We start from the raw sequence: 25,750 nt of genomic DNA on the forward strand, positions 1-25,750 counted from the left end.
GCAACAGAAAATCCCTAAAGAACCTTCCATCACATTTGATTCCAGTGAAACCATCAGGGCACCTGATGGTCCTCTATATATAGTTGCAAAAGTCAAGAATACACCTTGTCGTGGATTGCTTATTGATCCTTCTTGTATGGTTAATGTCATTACTGAAGAATTTCTTTTTACTTTGCAATTGAATCAAGTGATCTATGATGAAACAAATGTGGTTGTGAAACTATTTGATGCATTTTCTTCTCCTGCAATTGGTTGTACTACATTACCTATTGAGGTCCATAACAAATCCCTTGATGTGGACTTTGCTATTATTCCATCATCCGAACAATTTCGTGTGAAGCTAGGCTATCCTTGGCTATCTTCCATGAAAGCTATTGCTTCTCCTATTCACAAGTGTTTGAAATTTCCCCATAATGGTGAAGTTGTTACTGTCAATCATAGTCTCTTTAAACCAGCTGAAAGAATTCCTAGTGTTCCTATTGATTACTTTTGGCCTAAACAATTCCAATCTCTTCCACCGCGAAGTGATCATCTGTTCAAATCTTATCAAAAGTGGAAAAAGGACATGATCCTATCTCTAAGTGAACCTAGAACACCCAAACTTGACATTCCTATCATTCTTGAGAAGGAAGTTCTTCCTTTGAAAGATAAAACTAATGTCTTTCCTCAAGACGATTCCCAACCCGTCCCCATGGATGTGACTATGTCTATGCCTAATAAACCTTCTAAGAGTAGACCTATACCTCCTCGTCATGATGGACTTGGTCTTCTTCCTGAACCAAAAATTCCTCCTTTATATGGAGCAGTTCCTCCTCCTTCCTTTTATAGAGAGAAGAGACCTTCCTCTTCTCCTATTATCCAGCCTAAGAGACCACAACCTAAACACCCAAGTGATAAGGATGAGAACATTCCTCCTCCTCAATCTTCTCAACTTCCTACTAAGACTAGACGAAATCGTTCTGCACGTGAATGCCGATGAAAGCGTCGTCTTAGAGCTCAGGCAGCTGCTTCTCAAACTTTGCAATCCCCAAGAACACCTTCAGCCAGTATTATTCCATTTTCTCCTCAGCTGAAAATTGAGCCAAAATCTCCTAAACATAAGATGCATGATGGTCTTGATCCTGTGCGAGTTAAAGATCCTATTTTTATAAATCTTGATGATGATATAGATGAAAATGTTATTCATGATGAAAATGTTACTCCTGTTCATTCTGATAGTGAATATGAATATGTTGATGTTGATAACCATTTATCTAATGAATTTTCTAAAGCACTTATCCTAGCTCCTAGACAAGAACACCGCGGCTTGGGATATGAACATAGCCCTTGTTTGGATCTTGTGATAGCTCCATCTGCTGTGTTGGATGTTCCTCCTCTAGCGTGTTCCCTACCTTCCCGAAACATTGATCAGCAAGATCGGGGGGTAGATGACATGCTAGACTAGTTTCATTAGCATAGCAGATTCTCTCCTCCTCTCTTTTGTTACTTCTTCTATGTGTTATTCTCATTCTTCTATTTGTTGTCCTTGGTGTTGTCTACTTGAGGATGATGCAAAGCATTGAGATCTCTCGATCTCTCTCATGTTGACTCAAAAGACACATGTGTTCCCTTCTTCTAGGTGACCTTCCTTGATTGGGGAATGAAGAACAATTATGCATACATACATATGATATACATGAATAATCATACAGCATACTGACCCCAAGGAAAGCGAAGTCACCTTGTGCTTTGTGTTTTGTATCTATTATCCTTGGGCTTATCTCACACTTGGGGGCTAAATCCTTGTGATAACGTGCTCCTCTCCTTTCTCATTTCTTATATGTATCACTACCTTAAAGCAATCACCCCCGGTGAGGCGTGTGCGATCGCTTTAACATAGGGGGGCATACATCCCGTTCATATCTTTTCAAGATACTTGAAAATTTCTTGGCAAATTTAACCTTGCCTTGAAAATTTTTGATATCTTTCTCGCATGACTCATAGTGAGGGAATCTTACTACTGACAGTCATGGTTCTCCCTCATGATCTTCCCTTTTACTTTGTCAATCGAGGTCGTAAGATCCTTAGTCCACTAGGGGCTTGGTGTGTCTTGCCTCCTTGACGTGGTGAAAGTCTTTCAATGTTGTTTCCTTGTACTTTACCGGAAGTATGAGCATATGCTTATACTCCCGCTAAAGTGGGGGCTAAATGTAGCGTCCTAAAATTGCGACACTTGCAATTTCGACTGCATTTCGGTCTTCACGATGGTGACGCAACACGCAACCTGAATGGAGACCCCGAAACCTGATTATGACACTGAAAACTGCATTTTCTTGCACCCTGGCCTGAACCTCCTTTGCACCCTGCTGTCCCGGGAGGTGGGACCAGAGCGCCCAGCACCCTAGTCCTTCAAGACCAGGGCGCCCAGCACCCTGGTCCCCCAGGACCATGGCGCCCAGCGCCCTGGTCCCTGGGTCCTATTTTGGGCCCGGTCTCTTTTGGACTTCGGGTCTTTATGTTTGCAAATTGGAAAATTATCTTTCCTAGTCGGCCTAAGGTCGGGAAAATCAGTCTTTTAACCCTAATTGGAAAGTATATAAACTACTTTTCCTCTCTCATTTGGGGAGAAGGGAAAAAAAAGGTGGAAACGATATTCAAGCATTCAAGCATTCAAGCATTCCTTCAAGCAATTGATCATTCTAAGTCTCCATTCAAGGCTAAGTGTTGCATTCAAGACAAGGATTCAACCATTGAAGAGGAGATCACTTACAACACATTACATGCTACAACATACAACATACAACAAACAACAACATCTATACCTTCGCATATAAGGATACAAACATCCTTACAACAAGGTATTAGTACTTGTTTTACATTACATACAGCATTTCTCATTTCTTGGTTAATTCCAAAACCAGGGTTTGACCTAAAGGCAAACCCCTAATCCCTAACCCCCCAATCGTCTTCGCTTTTCTGTGTGTAGGTTGCAGGTACGCGGCTGAAATTGAAGATCTGGAATCCTTGTGCAGAGACGAACAGATCCACCTTCGTTTCGCGGATTTTTCGGAGGACCGTGGCGCCGAGCGCCATCGTCCCAACAACTTTTGCTCAAATTTGCAGGGCAGCGCCGTATCAACATTTTACTGCTAATTCCAGGTCCGCAGCTTCATCCTATATCCCTATCTCAGTTTATAAGCGAATCTTTGTCACTTTCTATGCATTCCTAGCTTAATCTTTCTATCAACATTCTTTACAAAAGAGGGTAGCCTTGCTGTCTTAACCCTTGAAACACATTTAGCATCCAATCTTGCATTGTGTGGGATTGGATCTTGTGGGTTTCAACCCCTCTTTTGAATGTAAAGTCTCTCCCCTAAGTGAAAACCATCAACCCTAGTGACTCTCCCTTCTCTCTCCTTGGAGTTGGAAGAGGGGAGAGCAACTAGGGTTCGATCGCGATTTTCCGCTTTACAGATAGTAATTTGGAGGGCAAATCTTTTTGAGATTTGATATCGAGAGCAAAGGAAGAGAGGGTTCTAGCTTTGGCAAGTTTCAACATACATGAAGATGGAAGCCTCGTTGGTGGTGAAGAAAATGGAGGAAAATAAAGTAAATTTTTCTCTTTCATGTTGAATACATTAGCAGTAGTTCCTAATGAGGATATGCTTATTGCATTGTACAAAGAAGAGAACGGAAGTAGAAATTTTTACACTTTTTTCATTACCTTGGATAATAATGAATTTTTAGTTAGGAAGGTTCAAGATGATTGGTTTTTTTCCCACATGGTTCTTCTCCTTATCTCCACTTAGAGAGACTTCATTCGTTTGTACATGGGTACCTAATTAGGTCTTTTGTTGTCGAGACCCATTTTTGCATTCACAGTTTTTATACTCACCCTAAGTTTCACTTAAGGGTGGGTGTTAGAGCATATTTAGCTATTAGTTTATTTTTAAACAACTAGTTACACTTTTTTGCTTAAGTTGGCATAGGAGTGCTTATTTTAGTTGTGATAGTTGTGCATCTACTTTATCTTATCTGCACATAGTTTAACTAGAGTTGAGCTTTATTTAGCTCCTCATGCTTGCACTTTAGCTCTCCTAAATTTAGCTTTGTGGTTTTTTTATGAGCACATCATTCTGCATTCTTTGCTTTTGAGTTCTATAGCATTCTTTTGTGCAGCTCTATCATGTCGAAGGTGTTTGTGTTTGTCGTTTGATCTTGTAGGAGCTTGTGTTGCAATTAGAAAATTCAACAACCACCATCGTAATCTTCTTGACTAAAAGAAGTAGCTTGTACATTTACAGAGGCTCAAGGATGTAATTGGAAAACAATCAATAGATAGAAGGCAACCACATGATTTTATAAAGGTATCCCACTCTTCCAAGGAGTTTGGAGAGCATAAAAAACATCACAAATCAATTTCAAAAACATCAAAGAGATCCATCTAATCAACATAACTCAAATCAAAGAATAATTGCTAACATGTCTAAAGTGTCAGTTGATAGGCTTGGGCCATCAATGCAAATGGTTGCATAGCAACCTCCTAAGTAAGTAATTACAACAAATCAAACCTCAACCCTTGGTTGATTACCCTATAGGTTATTATGTGTTGGTTAATAGATTTGTCTTTCACACAATTTAATTCTTTAACTTCTACATGCCCATAAACTAAAGACAAAACATACCAACAGTTGGATAACTGCTTAAACAGTTAACCTTTGTATACGGGTACAACTCCCCAAGAATAATTTTTAATTTAATCTTAGGTTACAACAATTTCTATGCACTCTTTTTACCAAAAAGCATTAAAGGTATTTAAGCATTCATTTGTCAACACAAAATGAATACCACAAATATTTTGAAGCACATTTTAAAAAAAAAGCTCACAGACTTTCATTCCTTTAATCGGCAAGACAGACATTTCAGAAGTTTTTCTTTTTGCACATTCACATACATCATCAGAAAGATGATAAATTCCACAATTGAATCAAATCTTCACAGAGATTCACACTTCAATTCATAAATACATAGATTTAAAAGATAAAATATGTTGCAACTTCATTCACAAATAAAATTGTCTTTCCTTCAAAATACATAGCACTGCAAAAATATAAAGCTTATGTCCTATCTCAACCAAAAAAATTTGGACCTTTTACAAGGCTTATAACAGAGTATATATTGCCACCAGGCCATGATATATCATTACAATTAAAACCAGAGTAAAATGTCTAACTTTCCCCGAGAGTGAAAGAAGTCTATCCCTGTAACTAAAAAGAAACTACCAAAATAGGAAAAGCGGCATAAGCCGCAAGCAATGACAATATGATCAATCTCCGACAGTCGATGTGGCATCCACCTGTATCTCCTGAGGCGAAGGAGTGCTACGGATATTGCGCCATTCCAAATGAGCTGTAGAGAAGTTGAGGATGAGCTGGTAATGCGGAAGACCAATATGAAGTATCCATTGCTTCTAGACCTCCTTCTCCTTTCTCACCTCTAAAAATTTGCCCTTATGTGTCTCGAGATGATCAAAGCAAACAACCAACATGGATTCAATTCGTGCAATTTTTGAGAATTCTTCTATTGTTAAGGATTTTGCTTTCTAGATTTGTTGAACTCGATCCTTGAAGGCTTGAATCATATTAGCTGAATATTCAACTATCTACCTATCATCATTTAGGAGTTGAATATCTATGCACTCCATATCTTTTTGCATAATACTAACCAGTTCTTTGAACTCCTTCAAAATTTTGATTGATTCTTCATGCCCCTATTCAATAATTGAGTTCCTCCATTCGATATTTTCTTTACGTACAAAAAGCACATTGTCGTCTAGACCATGCACTAGTTTTTCTAATAGGAAGTTCATGACTCCATACCTTTGGGTATCTCTCATTTGTTTTAGCATCACTACCCATTTGTCTTTCTCTTTCTCCCACGCGATTATTTTTGTTTCTAATTCCTTGCCCACAAACTCTGCACTTCCAAATACCTTAATTAGACCAGAGATGTAGCTTGTGTATTGTTGAGCAATTGATTCTAGCCACACACTAAAAATGTCTGCTACCATTTGACTTCTCTGAACCTCATCAAGCAATTTCTGGTTCATTAGTGACTTTGAATCAAATGACAAAGGTACCTGCAAAAGTGGCCGTGGATTGGGATCTTGTATGGTATTGATGTATTGAGCCATCTGCATTATAATCTGTTTCATTTCATTCTTATCTTTTTCATCCTTCCAAGTGCTGGTTATAATTCTCTTGGTGGGGATCTCCAGGTGTTTGGCATCTGCAACTCGAGAGGCCAACCCTAAATCAACTTTCTCAATAATAAAGTCTTTTTCAGTGACGGTCTCAACATCTTTATCCGTTGGAGGTCGAGCTACCTCTGCAACCCAATGCCTTATTTAATCATCTATATCTATCATTGCTTCAGTTTTGAGTTTCTTGGACTTTGACATTCTCCCAAAACATTTACTAACCATATCTTCCATTGGAATAGAGATTGGAATTACATTTTGTTTATTGTTAAGTGAAGTGCTTAACCATTTGAGGACAATAGACATTTCCTTGGGTGGAGGTGTTTGTTGGCTAGGGATAACAGCAACAATGACATTTATAGAGTCCCCTCCTTCTTGAATCTCCTTTCTCTTGTCAATAGCATCAACAGTGATCTTGTCTGGTACCTGGGCATCCATCGTCCCTTGAATTTCTTCTTCAGAGTCCAAATCTACCACAAGTGGATTTGTGCGAAATTTCTGACTATTCTTCTTGCTACGGGAGCGTGTGACACGAACTGGAGAGGAACTTAGAGAAGATTCTCCTAAGTTTGTAGTTTTAATTTTCTCGGCCTTCTATTTTTCATTACTTGATCCTGACAACAAATTTCAAAAACCTTCTAAGTGCAGATAGAATACCTCCAACCTCCTTTGCTTTCACAACTACTGAGAAAATACTTGAGAGATTGCTAGTTTTTACAAAAAAAAATGAATAAAATCTCACTCAAATCCTCGCTAGCTACACTATTTAAGTAAGTTTGTGTGAATTGACACTTGATTTGATGGATATCCGACATGCATTTAATTTTGGGTCACTCCATTACATGTCACACAAATTACCGTAATTACTTGCCATAATTAGAAACTAAAATCCCGAACTTCCTAGAATATTCCCTTTCCTGCCGTCATTTTCCCTCCACGATACACGCACCACTTCTGAATGAGATCTTGGATTATAAATTTTGAATATTGAACCTTGAACCAAGAACTAAAAAGTTCAAGGGTTCAAGTTCAACTATGAGAAGAAACATAGAACACAACACAAAACAATATTCATGACATAAAAAATAAAAGACAATGAATGAGCAAAGATAAGACTAACCCACAACTAACTTTGAACCTTGAACCTCGAACCAAAAGGTTCAAAGGTTCAAGTTCAACATGAACTTTCAACAATAGCGCTAGCCTTTTACCATGAAACAAAGTTGTGAAGACAACTAACTTTAAAGTGGACATTGAACTTGAACTTTGAACTAAGACAAGGTTCAATCACTTAAGTTCAAAGGAAGGAAACACACAACCGAAAAGGAAAATAATAATTAAAGGATGACTTTTGAATTGAAACTCAAAAAAAAGGAGGGACTAACATTGGCTATGACTAGGGATTGGGATGACAATGGACCAAGACATGAACCCCAGGATCTCTTGTTTCAAAAACAAGCCTTTAATTAGAAAGGACCAAAGCAAAACAAAACATAACCAAAACAACTAACTAATCACAACAAAATTTTATGTACAAGACTTGCAGGGGACTCCTTCTTACAATTGATATAATTTCAAATCCTACCCATTATACGAAAGGGGAATAATAGTACCATCCTGATATGAGTTTGAATGAATTAGGCCCTTTTACCTTGTGAATTAAGAATGGTCCTTTCCACAATGACTTGAACTTTCCATGTGCCCCTTTTGGTTCCCTTCTACTGTCCCAAAGTAAAAATTGATCACCCTGCATAAATTTTTGTGGCCTAGCTCTCCTATCAGATATTTTCTTGACCCACATCTGATGTTCTATAATCCAATCAACCAATTTATCTCTTTCTTCTTCAATCCTCATTAAATGCATAATTCTCTTCTCCTGAGAATCTTGAAAATATGCATCCTCAACAACAGTTTGTAACTTTGAAGTTGCAAGTTCCAAGGGAAATGATAATTGAGCTCCCATGCCACACACTAGTTCAAAAGGCGACATCCCTATGGCTCTTTTTGGAGATGTGTGATCCACCCAGAGAGCCTCATACAATATCTTATGCTAGTCTTTGAAGTTTTCACTCTCCAAATTTTTCATAATGTTTATCAGATTTTTATTGCTTGACTCCTCCTGGCCATTACCCTATGGGTAATAATCTGAAGAGTGAGCAAGAGAAATCCCAATATCATAACAAAACATTGAGATCTTAGTGGAAGAGGAATTGGTTGCGTTATCAACCACAATCCTTTGAGGGATCCCAAAACAAACCAGAATATTTTCTTTAAGAAAATTGCAGACTACCTCAGAAGTTGTCTTTCACACTGGAATGGCTTCAACCCATTTGGTGAAGTAATCAGTGGCAGTCAATATGTGCGTATGTCTGAAACTTGAAGTAGGTGACAATGGACCTATAAAATCTAAACCCCATTGTTTAAACGGTTCATCAATAACTACGGGTCTGAGAGACAATGCTGCAAGTTGTGGCTTCCCAGTGAATAACTTGCACTTTTCACACTTAGCTACCCAAGAATAAGCATCCTTGAACATACCCGACCAATAATAACAATTTCTCAATATTTTATAAGAAGTTATTGTTGATGAAAAATGACCACCACATGCTTTATCATGAAAAGTTTCCAACAGTGACTCTTGAAGTGACTTATCTACGCAACGTAGGAAAGTCCCATCCAACCCCTTCTTATACAACACATCATCAAAAATGACATATTTAGCAACCTTTAATCTTAGGTTCAGTTTTTCTCTCAGAGAGAGGTGCGCTAGATAGTCTCCATAAGTCAGGTAATATGCAACGTCTGTAAACCAATTATCTTGAAGTCCATTAAATAAGACTAAAGGCAGTTCCTCATTCCCTTCACTCTTTCTTTCTGCAATTAATTTACACAAGCCTTGCCCTCTCACCAATTTAGTTGGCTTGATGTCTAGATTGACCTATTGTATCTTAGACACCCACGAGGCTCTATTGTTCATCTCGATATCCTGTTGTGTTAGAATGCTCTTAACAATATAGTGTGGTAGATACACTATCGCATGAGAATGAAGAATATAATACCTGAACTGTTTTACAACTTTCACAACAACAAATGCTTGTTTCTCCATCAGTGAATATTTAAATTCATATTTCTTAAGAGGAACACTTATGAAGGATATTGGAACTTCTTCGTTTTCTTCATTCTTCTACAACAAAATTCCTGACATGGTATGTTTTGAGGCATAACAATAGATAATAAAATCTTTCTTAAAATCCGGATTAACAAGGGTAGGTGCTTGCGCTATATCTTCTTTTATTGCTTCAAATGCCTTCTTCCCCTCATCATTCCACTTGAATACCCGCTTTTCACTCATCAAGTTCACAATGTATCTAGTGGTCTCCACAAAATCTAGGACAAATCTTCTCAAGAAATTCACTTGTCCAAAGAAGGACCTGACTGCATTTCTATTGGATGGTAGACTTAGCTGCTAAATTGCCTTTACCCTTTCAGGATCCACTTTGACACCCTCTTTGGAAACAATATGACCAAGTAATTTTCCTTCAATAATCCCGAACACTGATTTCTTTGGATTAAAAGACACTCCATGCTCCTGACATCTTTGCAATACTTGCCTTAAGTCCCTTAGGTGATGCTTTCTCCTCTTCGAAAAGACAGTTAAATCATCAAGGTATATAACAACTATTTTATCTTTCAGATGGACAAAAGACAAGTCCATAGCCCTCTGAAAGGTTGCTCCAACATTTATCAGACCAAACGACATCCTGTTGTATGCGAAGGTACCTCAGTGAGTGATGAAAGTTGTTTTGTGTTGGTCCTTTTTGAAGACGCTAATTTGGTTATAACTAGAGAAGCCATCAAGAATAGACATCATTTTTGAACCCGAAACCATTTGTAGAATATGATCATAGCAAGCAGTTGATAATTATCTTTCAGGCTAGCTTTATTCAAATTCCTAAAGTCCACACAAATTCTTATCTCTCCATTTTTCTTACGAACTGGGACTATGTTGGCTATCCAAGTGGAATGATGAATAGCATATATGATTCTAGCCTTCAATGTTTTGTCTACCTGGTTAAAGATGGCTTCAACAACTTTGGGACTAAAATTTATTAATTTCTACTAGAAAGGACTTGTTCCAGGCTTCAAAGGAATATGGTGTTGAAAGCTTCCTTCCCTGAAGTTTTTAAGGTCATCATAGCACCAGGAAAAACGTCTTTGTATTCCAACTGGAGACTTATGAACCTTTCCATCTCTGCAGGTGTGCAACATTTTCCTAGGTTAACATACTTAGGATCCTCCTTAGTTCCAATATTAACTCTTTCATAACCACCAGCATCCTGAACTGTAGGAATTTGATCATCCTTCTTCTTGCTAAAGGCATCATGACGATCAAAAAGACATTGTAATGAGACTAACCCTTTGGGATTCTTATTTCCTTTTAGTTGTATTACTTCATCATTTATCTCTTGACCCGGTTGCAGAGAAAACTAGTTGCACTCAACTTCTGATCCTTCAAAGAAAGTAGCAGTGAACGTTTTTGTGCAATGCAAAAAGTTCTTGATCTGCTTGTCATTTTCAAAGACTTGCCAAAATTTTGAATTATTAGGTACACTTGGTTAATATATCAATTCCACTTAGTAGGTATCATCCGTGAACTTGGGATGAGGAACCAAAAGGGAGGCTGATACTGCCAAAGAATCGGCCTTAGAATTTTGCTCTATGGGAATTGCCTCGATAGAAAATGCATCAAAACCCTCAATTTCATCCCACACTCTATTCTGGTAGTGCCTCAACCTCTCATTATTTACATTGAACAACCCTATGACTTGTTTCACAATCAACTCTGCATCTCCCTTGACTTGCAACAACTACACTCCCAACTTATTTGCCTCAGCTAATCCCAATAACAGGGCTTCATACTCAACAATATTATTTGTATTCTTAAACTCCAATTTGAAAGAGAAAGGAATATGTTTGCCAGAGAGGAATAAGAACTACCCCAGCTCCAGAACCTGATGCCGAACAACTTCCATCAAATTCCATCAACCATAAATCCTCCAGTGCCTCAGGTTGAGATAGATTTCCCGCAACTTCATTATTAGATAAGATCATATAATTCCTAAATTGACATTCATGATACAATATATGTGCTTTTAGATCGTCAGAAGGAAAAACAATGAACTTAGATTTGGGCTCGGGTTGCAAAATGACTTGTTGTTTCCCCATGGGAATGGTGGCCTGAGACCAGTCCATCTTAATCTCACCCCCTAGGTCTCTACAAAATGTATGACTTAACAACATGTCGTAACTTGTAGGAATGCCAGCTATCAAAATGGTTAACTTAATTCTTTCATCTGGATGAGCAACAAGGACCACTTGAGCATCTTTGATATGTCCTAACAAGTGTATTTTTTTGGAGTCCATTGAGTAACACCTACCAAAGGTTTTTGTTAAGGATTTTCCCAAGGCCTTGGCTACTGTAGATGGCATGATGTTATCTGAGGCACCTGAGTCTATAATACAGTTATTTAGTTTATGACTATTTATGAACAAGGATTTATAAAAAGGCTCAAGTTTTGATTCAAGGACATACAACATATCATCAACTTGATGGGAAACTATTTCAGGGGAAACTTCATGAGAACCAGGATGAGTTGACACATCTCCTTGGGAGGACAATGTAGCATTAGCTAATTGTTGTATCATATCAAGTTGTACATATGCATTATTTCCTTTCACAAACTTAACCAACCTATCAAGTTCTTTAGGGTTTGATTTAAGATATTCTGCTGGTGTAATTTGAATTCGAGAGGATTTACAAAATTAAACAATATCAAAAGAAATCTCTGTGTCTACAGGTTTTAGTAATTGAATCTCTTGAGCCATTAAATCATTATTATGTGAACAAGAACAGATCTCTTTACCTTTAAATTTTTTAGCAAAAGATGAAGGAGCATCTTTAGACTTAACATTTTGTTGATTTCTTGTCAGCACAACACATGAAGGATCCTCCAAGGTAACCAAAATGTCACCTCCTCTTTCTGAATTAGACTCATACTCCAGGAAGTGGATTTCAGAGTCACCAGGCTACTTGGAAGATTCTTCTTCGCTCGGTTCATTCAACATCTCCTTAGAACCAATTAAATGGGCATACCACACCATCTCTGGGAAAGAACTTCCATCATGGTCATCGATAAGATGAAAAATACACATATTAGCTTTTGGTGGAGGCACCTCAATAGCTAGTCTTTGCTACGTGGGAGGTAATTGTAGTGCTTTACCTCCAGTTCCTACTGACTGATTTGGAAATCTCCTCGGGATATCTTGATAGGTCTGTGGATAAGTAGTATTGGATTTAGGCAATTATCTCTTGAGTGTTATCACATAATTCATCAACCTCTGAATCATAGGGTCTGATGAAGTTGTCGAGGTTGATGCCTGCAAGCCAGCAGTTTGAACTTCCATCTTCCACTTTCCTGTAGTGATTAAATCATCCTCCAATTCTACAGCTAAAGTCTTGGCAGCTACTAAATTTTGCACTCTCTGCCTATGGATCAAAAAAATTATTTCTAAAGGCATTGAGTTAATAAAGAAACACTTCAATTTATCATCAGAGGGCCTTTGAGTGGTCGGGATCTTATGGACTATCTTATCAAACTTAGCCACAAAATCTCTCATTGTTTCAGGGTTCTCCTTTTTCAATTGTGCTAATTGAGCCAAAAGCGAGTGTTCATCCTCAGCTAATTTAAATCTAGCTTCAAATTTTTTCTTGAGATCTTGCCAACTTGTAATACCACCATTAGGTAAATGGTAAAACCAATCAGCGGTAATTTCAGTCAATGTTTGAACAAATAATTTTACAGCCACATCTTCATGTTGGATTGCTAATAGACCACAAGCCACATTAAAGGCATTCAAATGTTCATCAGTCGCGACCTTCCCATCACCACTAAACTTGGGTAAATGATCTCTTGATCCTTTCGGTAAGGGATTTAAATTTGCTCCAAGAGCAAGTGGCCCTACAGCTGGACCCCAAGGGTTATTAGTAGCCATGGGCAAAACAATATTCAAAGGTGTGGGATTGATTACAGGAGGAAGGGAAACACCATGCAAAGTTAGGGCATGACAAACAGAAGATATAGGTAAAACAAGAGATGAGCTTGGAGGTCTACTTCTTTCTCTTCTTCTAGATGTAAAGGAAGCGGAAAAATTCAAATTTTGTAATTCTTGAAATACAAAATCAAACACTCCTTCATGCCTCTGGGACCTTGTATATCTTCTTGACTCCAGCCTGTATACAAAATGTCCCTTCAATATGCACATAGGATGAATACTTAAGATAATCACAAGACAACCCTATGCACCTCATGATTGTATCTAATCTACTATTCGACTCCCCAGCAGAGTCACCAAAAATCTGTTGGTTAATAGATTATTCTTTCACATAATTTAATTCTTTAAATTATGCCCCATAAACGAAAGACAAAACACACCAACAACTGGATAGCTGCTTAAATAGTTAACCTCTATATATGGGTACAACTCCCCAAGAATGATTTTCAACAAGCTTAGGTTACAACAATTTTTATGCACACTTTTTACCAGAAAGCATTAAAGGTATTTAAGCATTCATTTGTCAACACAAAATGAATACCGCAAATATTTTTAAGCACATATTTTTTTAAAAAGCTCACAGGTTTTCATTCCTTTAATTGGCAAGACAAACATTTCAGAAGTTTTTTCTCTTTGCACATTCATATACACTGCATCAAAAAGATGACAAATTCCACAATTGAATCAAATCTTCATAGATATTCACACTTCAATTCATAAATACATAGATTTAAAGACAAAATATGTTGCAATTTCATTCACAGATCAAATTATCTTTCCTTCAGAATACATAGCACTACAAAAATATAAAGCCTATGTCCTATCTCAACCAAAATTTTTTGAACCTTTTACGAGGCTTATAACAGAGTATATATAGCCACCAAGCCATGATAGTTTGTTACAATTAAAACCAGAGTAAAATGTTTAACTCTCCCCGAAAGTCAAAGAAGTCTATCCCTATAACTAAAAAGCAACTACCAAAATAGGAAAAGTGGCATAATTCGCGAGCAATGACTATATGATCAAGCTCCGACAGTTGACGTGGAATCCACCTATTTCTCTTGAGGCAAAGGAGTGCTACGGATATTGTGCCATTCCAAATGAGCTATAGAGAAGTTGAGGATGAGCTAGTAATGTAGAGGACCAATATGAAGTATCCGTTGCTTCCTGACTTGTACAACTTTGCCCTTATGTGTCTCGAGATGATCAAAGCAAACAACCATCATGGATTCAATTCGTATAATTTTTGAGAAGTCTTCTATTGTTAAGGATTTTTGGTTCCTGGATTTGTTGAAATCGATCCTTGAAGGATTGAATCATATTAGCTTAATCTTCAAGTGTATACCTATCATCTTTCAAGAGTTGAATATCTATGCACTTCATATCTTTTTGCATAATGTTAACCAATTCTTTTAACTCCTTCAAAAGTTTGATTGATTCTTCATGCCCCTGTTCAATAATCAAGTTCCTCCGTTCGATATTTTCTTTACATATAAAAATCACATTATCGTCTAGACCATGCATTGGTTTTTCTACTAGGAATTTCATGACTCCATACCTTTGGGTATCTCTCATTTGTTTTAGTACAACTACCCATTTTCTTTTCTCTTTCTCCTAGGTGATTATTTTTGTTTCTAATTCCTTGCCCACAGACTCTGCATTTCCAAATACCTTAATCAGATCAAAGATGTAGCTTGTGCCTTGCTGATCAATTGATTCTAGCCACTCACTAAAAATGTCTGCTACCATCTAACTTCTCTGAACATGATCAAGAAATTTTCTTGTTCATTGGTGACTTTGAATCAAATGACAAAGGTACCTGTGAAAGCGACTGTGGACTGGGATCTTGTATGGCATTGATGTATTGAGCCATCTGCATTATAATCTGTTTCATTTCATTCTTAACTTTTTCGTCCTTCCAAAACCTAGTCCGAATTCTCTTGGTGGAGGTCTCCAGGTGTTTGACGTTTGCAACTCGAGAGGCCAACCCTAAATCAACTTTCTCAATAAAAAAATCTTTTTTAGTGATGGTCTCAGCATCTTGAACCGTTGGAGGTTGAGCTACCTTTGCAACCCAATGCCCTATTTGATCATCTACATCTATCATTGCTTTAGTTTTGAGTTTCTTGGACTTTAATGTTCTCCCCAAACATTTACTAACCATATCTTCCATTGGAATAGAGATTGGAATTACATTTCATTTCTTGCTAAGTGAAGTACTTAACCATTTGAGGACAATAGACATTTCCTTGGGTGGAGGTGTTTGTTGGCTAGTGATAACAACAACCATGGCATTTATAGAATCCCCTGCTTCTTGAATCTCCTTTTCCTTGTCAGTAGCATCAACAGTGAGCTTGTCCAGTACCTGGGTATCCATCGTCCCTTGAATTTCTTCTTCAAAGTCCAAATCTACCACAAGTGAATTTGTGGGAAGTTTTTGACTGTTCTTCTTGCTACGGGAGCGTGTGACGCAAACATGAGAGAAACTTAGAGAATATTCTCCTAAGTTTGCAGTTTTAATTTTCTCAATCCTCTATTTTTCATTACCTGATCCTGACAGCAAATTCCCGAAACCTTCTGAGTGCAGATACAATACCTCTGGCCTCCTTCGCTTTCACAGCTATTGAGAAAATACTTGAGAGATTACTAGTTTTTACAACAAAAATGAATAAAATCTCACTCAAATCCTTGCTAGCTGCACTAATTAAGTAAGTTCATGTGAATTGTCACTTGATTTGATGGATATATGAGATGCATTTAATTTTGGGTCATTCCATTACATGTCACACAAATTACAATAATTACTTGCCATAATTAGAAACTGGAATCCCGAACTTCCCGAAATATTCCCTTTCTCGCTGTCATTTTCCCTCCATGATACACGCACCACTTTTGAATGAGGTCTCGGATTATGAATTTTGAACATCGAACTTTGAACCAAGAACCAAAAGGTTCAAGGGTTCAAGTTCAACTCTGAGAAGAAATATAGAACACAACACAAAACAGTCTTCATGGCATAAAAAAACAAAAGACAACGAACGAGCAAAGATAAAATTGCTGCACAACTAACTTTGAACCTTGAACCCTGAACCAAAAGGTTCAAAGGTTCAAGTTCAACTTGAACTTTTAACAATAGCGCTCGCCTTTTACCATGAAACAAAGTCGTGAAGACAACTAACTTTAAAGTGGACATTGAACTTGAACTTTGAACTAAGACAAGGTTCAATCACTTAAGTTCAAAGGAAGGAAACACACAGCCAAAAAGGAAAATAATAATTAAAGGATGACTTTTGAATTGAAACTCAAAAAAAAGGGCGGGACTAACATTATGACAATGTGCTAAATATCCAAGAAATATGAAAAGTTGTTAGTCCATCACTAGGGGTTATAGTTGAGGCTCTCTTCGATGATAGTGTTAGCACATATTTTTACAAAATACTTTGTGCTATATATAGATGCCCTTTTTCTTATCATTCGAGCATTTATTGCGAGTGTTTTATATGCAGGAGCATACTGAAGAAAATGGAGTTGTCCAAAGATTAATTGGCATCGCCAAGACTCCCAAACCTGCACATATAGAACGGTGGAAAAGGCTTTGGAAACTTTGAAGTGTGTTGCGCTAGCAGAGGGAAAACCTTTATCCCACATTGTTTGTGGGATAAGCTCATTTAACGTTTAAGTCCAAATCGGCCTGTATGATAACTATCAAAAGACAAAAGGCTTTTTGTGTGAAGAAGGTTGAAGCCGGTGAACCCCACGTGCACGCGTATCCTGAGGAAACCAAAGTTTTACAATAGACTGGCGAAAATGGAGGCTAAAGCTTGAGCAAGTTTGATTGATTAGACGGTGATCATGGAGGATCTGACGGTCGTCACTATGTTGCAAGATAGAGATGCATGATAACACGATAGAAACTTGCACGACCCATATTCCCTGCGACGCAGTGACTGCCAAGGTGGCAAATGAGGTGTCATCTCGGTGGATATGCAAGTGAATCAGGATGTGCCATGTGGTGGAGTGCAGAAGAAGAACCCAGGTCCAGTGGCAGATGAAATGGCAAGATAGATGGTGTCTAGTGGCAGTCAAGGTGGATTTGTGGGCGAACCAAAGAGTAACACGCGGCATGGATAGACAAAGAGAAGAGAAACCGCTTTGGCAAGGTTAAAGGCTGAGCATAAAAGGAAGATCAGACGATCAAACGAATCGATCCAATGGTGGTCGCTATACCACGATCGGAAGGTGCTTGATGTATATTCATCGTGACATGGCGACTGAGTGGTGGGGCCTGCTAAGGAAGCAATTCAAAAAGCCTCATTTTGGGGGCGAGTCCAAGCCATACCAAGGTGGCAGGAAAAAGACCCCGAAGCCAATCAAAAGTAGATACGTGGCACGAATGGATGCGCAACAAAGGGAAAAATTAAAGTTAAAAGTATAGCTCAGACTACAAGGAGGAAATACGGCCTAAATACCAATTTCTTTAAATAATAAAAGGGAATTATTTTGTTTTACTTGTCATACAAAATCTTTTACCTTATATTATGAAAAAACTATCATTGTGGTAAACTAGTATACATATATTTTAAAAAATCTATGTAAAATTCGCTGAGAGATATCAAATTTTAAAATATTTAAACATTCATTAATATGAATAAATCAACCTACAAATGAAAGCTATGCAAGTAAATATTTGCAACATTCAAAAGATTTAGTACAAATATGTTATTAGGGTTAGGGTTTGGGTTAGGATATGCTAACATGCATGTATACATGTGAGTGTGTATATATATATATTGGGTTAAGGTTAGGGTTAGGGTTAGGGATAGAGATAAAGATAGAAATAGGGTTAACAATATGGTTATAGTTTATTTTAGGGTTAAAGTTTGAGCTTAGTGATAGGTTAGGAGCAAGATTAGAAATAGAATTAGGATTAGGGTTAAGATTAGGGATAGGGTTAGGTTATGAAATAGGGTTAAGATTAGGGATGGGGTTAGGTTTACTATTAGAGATAGAATTAGGGTTAACAATAGGATTATGATTAATAATTTGACTCTAACCCTAATTAGACCATTATATAATTGAACCCTAACCATAATCTTAATTTAACACTTACACCAATATCAACCCTATTTAAGCAATAACCCTACTTAACCCTAACCCTAATTAAACCTTATTGATAAGTAAACTATAATTTGTAATAAAATTTTATCATTAAGATAAACTATAATAAAAATTACAACCCTATTTTAAAGCATAAATCTCACCTTAAGCTTAACCCTAATTAATCTCTAGTTAAAATCTAGCCCTAACTCTAATTTCACTCTAATCGCATTTTAAACTAACACTAACCCTAACCCTAACTCATCTATAACCATAAATATAATTAAAACCCATTATTTTAACCCTAACTTAATAATTTCCCCTAGTTGATCCCTAATCTAACCATGACCATAACCCTAATTAAACTTAAACTCTAATCCTAATTGAAACCTAACTCAAATATTTCTCTTATAACTCTAATAGACCCTAACCCAAATTGTTCTATAACCTTAAATTTAAGCTTAATTAAACCTTAACCCAAAAATTAACCATAATTCAATACTAATTTTAACCATATCTCTAATTCTAATTCTAATCCTAGCTCTAATTATGATTCTAACTTTTTAAAACCATAATTATAAGCGGACTCATAATGCTAACCTTGATTGAATTTTAGCCTTAAGGATAACCCTAATTAAAACCCTAATCATAATTATAATTAAGTGTTAACCCTACTTTACCCCCAACTCTAACCATAACTTTAACCCTAACCCTAACTGAATCCTAAACCTAACCTTATTTGAATTCTAAGCATAATTTAACCCTAACCAAGTGAATTGGATATTTATTTTATAACAGTAATTGAACACTAATCTTAAGTTTAATTAAACCCCATGATTTAAACCTTTACTAAAACCTAACCCAAATTGCAAACTAACATTAAAGTCAACTCTAACCCTAGTGCAATAATTTCCCCATATTGAACCATAACTTAACTTTAACCATCACACTAATTGAACCTGAAATCTAACTCCAATTGAACCCTAACCTTAACCATAACCATATGTGAGCTATAATCATAATATGACCCTAACTCAAAATTTCCTCTTATAACTCTACTTGCGCCCTAACCATAATTTCACCCTAAACTAATTCTAATAAAATTGAACACTAATCTTAACTTTAACACTAATTGAACTATAACCCTAACCTTAACAATAATTTAACTCTAAATCATATCTCTATTTCTAATTCTAACTTTAAAACTTAACTCTATGGATAATTATAAGCCTACTATTCATAATTTTGTTTCTTACACTAACACTAACCCTAATTAAATTTGAACTTTAAGTCTTACCCTAATTAAACCTTAATCCTAATCCCAATTGAATATTGTTCATTTGTCTTTCTTCTATAGTTTGAGATTAAATTCATCAATATCCAATTACCTCTAAAATTGATATTTCCCCTTTTTTAATACATCCATATTAATCTCAGAATGTATTAATTTCTTCACATTTTACATTTTGTTCAATTAGAAAGTTTATTGTGCATAATTATTTTATATAGGTTTAATAGAAACATAAAATAATTAAAATGAGGATTAATTTTGGGATGTACTAATTTCTTCACCTTTTCAATTTATTTTATTAGTTTTGATGTCTATAACGCTGGGATCCAATGGGAGGGGTTTGGGCTCTATTTATGTGGAAGAGACGGTCCCATGAAGAAATTTTTTTTGTGCTACCATATTATTTGGAATCTTTTCCCAAAAGAATCAACCCCTACTTTTTGGGCATGCAAATTTGAGGGGGTGCAAAAGGGGTGGGGCTAGAAATTGCCCCACCTGCTTAGAGATGTAATCTGCCACTTGTCAAAAATCTATATTTAATTTCTATTAAAAAATAGTTTTGAAGGGAAATGAATTATTTAATTTACAAAATTTTGGACCACCAACTTAAAAACCCCAGCGTAAGAATTCTATATAGGTTTAATTGAAAAATAGAGAAAAATAGAATGATTTTTAATTTTAGAATGTACTAATTTCTTCACTTTTTACATTGTGTTCATTTTAGCAAGTTTGTTGTCAAAAGGAATTCTCTCTAACTTTAGTTAAAATATTGAGAAATCATAATAAAGAATAACTTTTGGAATGCAATAATTTTTTATGTTTTACATTTTGTTCATTTTAGAAAGTTTGTTGAGAAGAATTCTATATGAGTTTAATAGAAACAATGAAAAAATCAAAATAAGAATTAATTTTGGAGGGTGAACTCACAATAATGGTTCCCACTTTTTTGCCACTTTTGACACTGAGATGTACATTTTTAAAATAACCTTCAACTTCCGAGAACTATAACTTTTAAACTATTAAAAATTTGAAGATGATGTAAATTAGTGATTTCTAGCATTTTGTTTGTAGATTCTATATACATTTTTTTCAAATTTTTTTGAAAGATTTTTAAAAAAAATTTCCATCTCCCTCGAAAAGTAGTTTTTTACAACAAACTACATTTTTTAAGAGTGATGTGCCTCCCGAAACGCATAACTTTTTTTCTATAAATGATAAAAACTCAATTCTTTCGAATTTTGGTTTGTAACATCAATATCCAGGGCTTGCATTTGGTTTTATAGTGATATGTTCAATATTTTTCATTTTATAAAGTTTTGAAGTCCGACTAGTCATAATTCAAACATAGGTTTACGTTTGAACACATAACTTGTTCTATATAAATCGAAATTCAATTTTTTTTTTTTGTTAGAAAGAAGACATCAATACCAAGGGCATAGATATTTTTCAGAATTTTTTTGAATTAGTTTCTTATTTTTCCCAATGCGTTGAACAGAGAAGTTCATGTTCGGTGAAAAACCAATTTTTAATAAAATTAAAAAATCAAGAACATAATAAATTCAAAATATAACAAAATTATATTCGTTGGAAAGATTGCTTCGAGTACTACCATCTAATATTTTTAGGTTATCAAGATTATTTCATTCGTGTATTGAACCAGAGCTCCGAAGTCATTAATTCTTCAGAACTCTGAAATTTTTTGGGAGAAACTTCTAATTTTGGGGTTTCGATCGAACACGTGTTCGATCGGATTGGGTTCGCTCGAACCAAAAGGGGTTCGAGCGAACCCCCATTCGCTCGAACCGGCGAGCTAGATTTTGGCACGCACATTTTTGTAACTGCCATGTTCGAGCGAACCCAACAATTTTTAACTGTCGGCTTTCGTTCGAACTCGGGCTGACGCATTTTTTTTTTTTTTTTTCATTTGTGGAATCGTATAAATGTCTATAATTTTTTTTCGCTTTTTATCACTCAAATGATTAAAATAATTCGCATTTTTGGATGAGAGAAGATATTTGAAAATTATTTTGAAGGCAAATAATTTGAAGGTTTTTTGTAAAAGCATGGGGAACAAGAAGAGAAGGCAAAATAAGACTTCAAGGAATTATTCTCCCAAAACGGAAGAAAGATATCGAGAACAAAGAAGACAAAGATATCATGATGCAAGTATGTATTTTTAATTTTATTTCTATTTAATTTAATATGTATTACGTATCAATTAATTAGAATTCAATATTTTTTATCTAATATTTTTAATAGGATTAAAAATAATTTTGTTTTAATTGGAAAGCATAATTAATTTGAGATAATACATGTGTATTTGCAAATTTCAAATTCCATCAACTTGCTTGTTGTGTAATTGCATTTTTCTCCTATATAATTAAGTTCATTTATAATAGATAAGACCTATTAAGTCATAAAATTAATAAGACCTATTATGTCATAATTTTTAGGTTCTAAATTATATATATTGAATATTTAATCTACATGTACAAGTAATTTCATGTGATAGGTCCTTTAATATCACATAATATATTTGTCTTAAGGGTAGTTAAGTATATTAATTTTGTGAAATGTTTTTTCAAATGTGGTCATATTGATTTTAATAATAAGGCCTATTAGGACTATTACATTGATTATAGTTCTTAAATGTGACATAAATTTATAACCTATTAAACATGTTGAATAATTTAGGTGAACTATTTATATTCAACTTCACGTACATGCAAAAATATTTCAGATTAGGAGGTCTATTATGCAATAATAGGTCTTAAATATACACACATGTGACAAATTATAGTCCACTTACATTATGGTCCATAACAAATTAATATGAGGTAACCTAAGTTATCGTATGCATGCATCAAAATATTTGTACTTTTAATTTTCAAAATTGGAATTTCTAATTTATCAAAATTTTATTTTATGTGTTAAATTAGTGCTCAAAATTAGAGATTGAACTTTAATCCTAACCTGAGAACAAATTGAACTTTAAACCTAAACAGGTAATTTAATTAGAGTTATAATAATAAGGTCCTAAAAGTATTTAAATTTAATAAACCAAATTGAATGGGCTAATTTTAACATGTAAAGCTTTAAGCCAAATTCACCCCTATTCTTAATCCTAATTGAATAATCTCTGATTAATTCAAGAACCTTACACAAACTCTTAAATTATGTGCAGAACGGGCAAATGAACCTGTTGAAGAACACAATATAGTTGATGAACATAGGGAGGAGATTGTCCAAGTTGAACCAATGGAGACCTTTGAAGGAGAGGGGTCAGGCTCCTTACCTCCTACCACTGATATGGATGAGCATATTGTGGATCTAGCTAAACAGGTGAAGAGAAATATTTCTTATAAAAATTTAGATCATTTACTTGAAATGGATGTGGATGAGTTGAAACGTCTCAGTGAAGAACCTAGACATACTAAAAGGAGGTCAATGAATAAAAGTGCAAAAGAAATAATGTCGCATTTCAACAATCTTGATACTACACTAGAAAAAGCTCAATTGTTATCAATTGTACTTACTCATAAAGACTTAATAGATCCAATGAAATTGTTGGGTATAGATACAACAAATCAAAAGAGGAAATCTTCTCAGCTACAAAAATCTATTGTTGATAATGTTAAGAAAGGTTTGGTGAACATTGGTAAAAAATCTCGAAAACTAGATAAGACCATTTCAAGAAGAGTGATGTTGACATCTTTAGTAAATGAAAGATTGCCTCAAAAAAGACAAATCTCTTCACTGTCATCTGAGTTTGGTTTTAGTAGAAGGACAATATCTAAATATGTTAAAAGGAGAAAGATTTTGGATGATACTACCTCAGAAGGGAATTGGGCAATTATGTGTAGAGCTCCTCGTTCTGATAGAATTGAAGATGTTGTTAGGAACTTTGTGACAAGTTTTTGGAATGATAATACTCGCCCTTCATCAAATAGTAGAGATGTTATCAAGCAAAGGATTGGTCCTGATCGTTATGATCTCCATGTAAAACATTGGATAGACACAACAAAACATGAATTGTATGTATTGTTTACTAAAACAAACCCTCATATAAAGATTGGACAAACCATGTTTGAACGGTTAAGGCCATATTATGTGAAGTTAAACAAAGTTTTTGAAACTTGTTGTTGTCGTTATCACATCGAATTTGACTTGTACTATCAGGTGTTTCGAAAGATTAGAGAAGATAATGATGGTTATGAAAATGCTCCTCCTAAACGAACAAGTCAATTCATAGCATCCATCTTATGTGATAAATCAGATGATAATGCAACCGGTCAAATAAATTGCATAAGAGGAATTTGTGGAACATGCGGGGACTTGGCTAAATTGCCTTTGAGAGATGAAGATACTGACATGAGGAAGATGGTAAATTGCAAGAGTTATAAGTACAAAAAAATTGAAACAAAATTTGGAAAGGAATCTACAAGACTAGATTATGTAGAAGAGGAAATACCTATTGGAACATTTATGGAAAATTTTCGTAAGTTGATAAAACCATACATATGCCATGGTTTTTTTGCCAAGTGGCAAGCAGAACAATTTAAAAGATTAAGAGACACTTTCCCACCTGGAACTATTTTATCTGTAGTTGACTTCGCAGAGAATTACTCTTTTGTGCATCAAAAAGAGATTCAATCAGAGTATTATTTTTCAAAGCAAATCACTATTTTCGTGCATGTGTGTTATCAACATGCACAGATGAATTTAGATGGTGTTGATAGTACATTTGAAAATCGTGTCATTAAGAAAGAGTACCACTTCTATATCAGTGATGATAAGGAGCATGACACACTTTTTGTACAACATTGCTTTAAGAAGTTTTTTGAATATTTGAAAGATAGAGGCATAACAATAGTTAAACATTTTGTTTGGTCTAATGGATGTGCGGCACAATTCAAATCTTCGAGGCCATTTTATGCACTATGCAGATATCATCGAAATGACAAAATACCACATGTTTGGAGTTTTTTTGAGAGTGGTCATGGAAAGGGTGAACATGATGGTGCAGGAGCTTGTATCAAACGTGCTCTAAGAAAGCATCAAATAAAGTATACAGGAGAACGTATAGAAAATGCACATGATGTTGTTGAATGGTGTAAGAAACACTTTGAGCAACCTAATTATCCTGGGGAATCATCATCAAGAACATATAAGCCCATTCCATATAGAGTGTTTTGGGAGATAACCGGTACGTGTTCTCTTTTAGTATTTTATTTAATTTTTTTTAATTTAACAACTTGATCTACATGTACATTCTTGTACACATGTACATTTTACAGATGTGGATAGAAAATCAATGCATGGATGCAAGAGTGTGGAGAGGACAAGATCTTTGCATTGTGTCATGAGTACAGATAATCGCCCATGGACATTATACACTAGAGATTATTCATGTTTTTGTTCTGAATGCATTTTCGAAAACTATGTTGATTGCAAGAACCAAGAGCTTGGATATGTTAGTGAATGGAAAATGGTGCCACTAGATGTTTCTGACACATACGAGGATTCAAATGAGGATGAAAACTTTGAAGACATTCCTTTGATTTTTGGTGATTACGATCATATTTCAGGATTGATTAAAAAATGTATGTATGTACATGACGTACACATGTAAACATTTCCTTAAAAATGACATATAACTTAGAATTTATTTAACTTGTGTCAAATTGCAGGAGATATTTTTGCAGTCATAGCAGAAGATGGAAATATAGAAGGTGTTAGTTATTATTTATTGCGTTGCACAGAAGAGAGAAAGAAGTTATCAAAATCTGAGATGAGTGATGGAATGTCATTTCCCACAGGTTTGAGTTCTGATTTGAATATGTACATACATACAAATCGCTTGTGTGAAATTTTTTAATTTCTCACGTTTCTTATATACATGTACATGCAGGATCAGTTGTAGTGCAAGGGACATATTTCAAACAAGTTAAAATTGTTCAACATGGGATTCATTTCACTGAATACCAAATTGATAACAAGGTATATCAGTA

The sequence above is a fragment of the Cryptomeria japonica genome, chromosome 3 (assembly GCF_030272615.1).
Source record: "Cryptomeria japonica chromosome 3, Sugi_1.0, whole genome shotgun sequence".
NCBI lineage: Eukaryota > Viridiplantae > Streptophyta > Pinopsida > Cupressales > Cupressaceae > Cryptomeria > Cryptomeria japonica.